This window comes from Octodon degus, unplaced genomic scaffold, assembly GCF_000260255.1.
Source record: "Octodon degus isolate 3935 unplaced genomic scaffold, OctDeg1.0 scaffold00826, whole genome shotgun sequence".
NCBI lineage: Eukaryota > Metazoa > Chordata > Mammalia > Rodentia > Octodontidae > Octodon > Octodon degus.
Genome location: NW_004525402.1, coordinates 12,669 through 16,178, shown reverse-complemented (window position 1 = coordinate 16,178; position 3,510 = coordinate 12,669).

Genomic DNA, 3,510 nt, shown 5'->3' with positions numbered 1-3,510 from the left:
GAGGTCATACATCATCTTTGGAACTGTGATGCTGGACACACCTGTATCGATAAAGGAGAGATTTGCCAGCAAGAAGTACATCGGGGTATGTAAGTGATGATCTGAGATGATTGTGAGCACAATGAGAAGATTTCCTAGCATGATTGCTACATAAAATATTGTGAAAAACAGGAAAAGGAGAATCTGAATTCTCCAAGAACTCGTGAGTCCCAGCAGCAAAACTTCAGACACCACTGAGTCATTTCCTCCATCCATCAGCTTCTTCTGGAAGGTTCATCCAAAAGCTACTGTCCCTTCAAGACACAGGAGGCAGAAAATGCAATTTTTGCGTTGAATGAGACATCTTGTTTATAGAGTAATGGCACAAATGTAAAAAACTAAAGATCACTGGCCATTTTTCACAGATAGATTTACACAACAGAAGTCACCACAAATTATTCAAAGAATGCTTATCTCTTTAAGATCACTAAATCATGAAACTTCAAACATAGCTTAAGTTCTGGGCATGATCAAGAAGAGAGAATATAAACCAAAGCACCCAAAAATTTAAAGAAAGTTATATCAGAAAGTACAAAGACTTGTACTTTCTTTTTTTTTTCATACCAGGGATTAAATTTGAGACATTGCACTGGCCAGGCAGGCGCTTATGCCACTGAGTCATCTCCCAGGTCATACATTTTAATTTTATAGAAAAAAGTGCCAGAAAATAAAAACATGATAAAATGGTAGAAATTATTTACTTTATTATACACAGCTATCATCTTACTTTCTGGAGTTTTTTTACTGACATGTATTAAGTTCTACAGATTTACAATTATGTCATCAACAAGAGGGTAATATTCATTTTAAATTTTTTCTTGTTGCAGGTGCTATTGATTTTATTAGCCTTTAAGTAACATAGAAGGCCTACTATAATATTCCTTATGTCCTTCTGTCCTTTTTCCAGTTACACCTTTCACTAATCATTTTTTGAAATAAAATGTTAACTATTTTCCTGACTAGTGTGTTGTATTCCTTTCTCACATTTTTCCAAAGCTGAGTAGGGGGACCTTTGTTTATATAATTTCATTTTATTTTGAAGAGTAAAACAAAAAGCTAGAGCAAAAATCAGAAACACAATAATATATAGTAATACATGTGTTGCAGATTCACAAAACAAGAATAGCTGATTAACAATGGTTGATACACATCTATTTTTATCATTAAATCTGTTGCTCAGATTAACAAATATAGTTACGTAAGATTGGGCATGTGATTTACTATTACCTCTTGCTTTCAAGAAATCTTAAATTTTTGTTCTTCTCTCTTTTTCTTTTATTATCTTTTTAATATTTTTTTTTTCAGAATCAGGGATTGAAGTCAGGTACTTGGGCTTGCCAGGCAAGTGCTTATTCAACTGAGCCATCTCTCTGGCCCCTTAAAATTTATTTTAAAGAGAGTGTAGTAATAATTTATATGACATTAGAAATACTACATATTTAGAAAAGACCAAGATGACAGGTATTCAAGCATGGTTTGTTAATTACAATTACTGTCCTCAGTGTAGTTGCTTAGTTCCTAGATAACAACATACAGAGTTAGCCAAGGTGAAAATTTTACACGTTAACTGCTATTTTCAAAAACAATAAACATAACATGGAGCAGGCATTTTCCATCAATTGTTGATATGCTAAAATTTAAATCCCTACAGAATGTGAAAAAAAATTAAAAATTTAAAAAATAATAGTAAAAAATAGAAATAAATAATTACATATCTTTCATAAAAATTTAGAAATCTAACCATACACAACATTATAGCAGGACAGTCCTATGACATTCCTTTCTTGTCCTCTGTTTTCATTTATTACCTTTTAGTTTTGGGGGGTTTTTGTTTGTTTTTGTTTTTGTTTTTGTTTTGTTTTGTTTTTGTGGAACCAGGAGTTGAACTCAGGCCCTTGAGCTTGCCAAGCAAGAGCTTATTCTACTGAGCCATCTCCCCAACCTCTTTACCATTTTTTAAAAAAACAAACATTTACTTGAGAGAGGGTATAACAGTAACTGATATGATATTAGAAACAGTACACTTTTAGAAGACCAGAATGACAGGCATTCCAAGCATGGCCCTAGTGTTACTCATTGCTATCCTCAGTGCAGTTGTTTAGTTCACATGTACCAGAATTTACAGTTAGTCAGAGTGAGAATCCTACCAATTAACTACTAGTTTCAAAACCCTGGTGGAAATTCTTCATACTAGCTCCTCAGCCATCCTGTATTTATACTTGAATGTTTTCCCCATACTTTTTTTTCTATCTTTCTTCCTATCACTACTCTTCATTGTTTAATTCTTAAATTCCATTTGTTTCCATTGTACTGGATCTGTTATACCTTTCAAGGGGACCTTTTTTAACACTTATCTCCACTCTCTCCTCTTTTAGTCTTTCCAATTTTGTTTTATCTTTCTATAAGTACTATTTGTTTTATATATTATACTTCCTAAATCTATTCTTTATACATGATTTTATTTCATGATTTATACCTCATTGCAGCTATTTATGCATACTGCAGTAACTCAATGAACCTAACCTTCCAGCTTAGATCAATTTCAAGGATGATCATTATCTCTTTAATTTTAGTTCCTAAATTGTTACAGCCCTGACAATCAGCCATCTATGTTATAAACTTGAATTGATAAAGTTCCTAGTCGCTCAAATAATTGCAACTAAGATAATTTATATATCTCTTATGCTATCATAAATGCTATCCTTATTTTATTTTTAATTAATCATTTTCTTCAAGACAAATACAAAAATTGATAATACTAAAGTAATTTTCTTCTAAAAAATTTCGGTTTTTAAATATTCATTGTTTCTTTTGTTACAAAATATCCACTGAAGAATAATCCATAGCTTACAGATTAAAATATAAAGACTCAAATAGATTTGATGAATTCCAAGTTCTGCCTAGCTAAGAATTAAGTTCAATTCAAAGTATTATAATTGCTTAAACAGTGTGAGTGAATTTTAAAATGTTAAGAGAACAATAAAATTTTAACAGTAGCTTTCTTTCTTTGAAGGAATTATAAGGATATTCTCTTCTTTCTACTTTTATTTTATAATGTCTGTTGTGCACATGACTCTCTTGAAAGACAAATATTCAGAGAGTGCAGGCCTGGCGAGTGAGAGAGACGACCTGGGCTGCGGGATCCTGAACAGACCTAGAGCGCAGGTCTGGCAGAGTGAGATGACCTGGGACCCTCCAGATCCTGAATAGAACAGGAGCGCAGGTACTGTGAGTGAGTGAGACCACCTGGGGCCCGCGGGATCCTGAATAGACCCAGAGTGCAGGCCCAGCATGGAACCCTTCAGCAGAACTCCCTGCAAAGAGGCTAGAGGAAAGACCCACCCAGCTGATTCAGGAGCAGAACATCTTGCTAGAGAGACACAAAGGGTTCAACTCTAACTGCTGCAGCAGAAAGAAGTGGAGCACAGCAGCCAGATCCAAACACACACCTGGAGGAATCTGAACTTCATA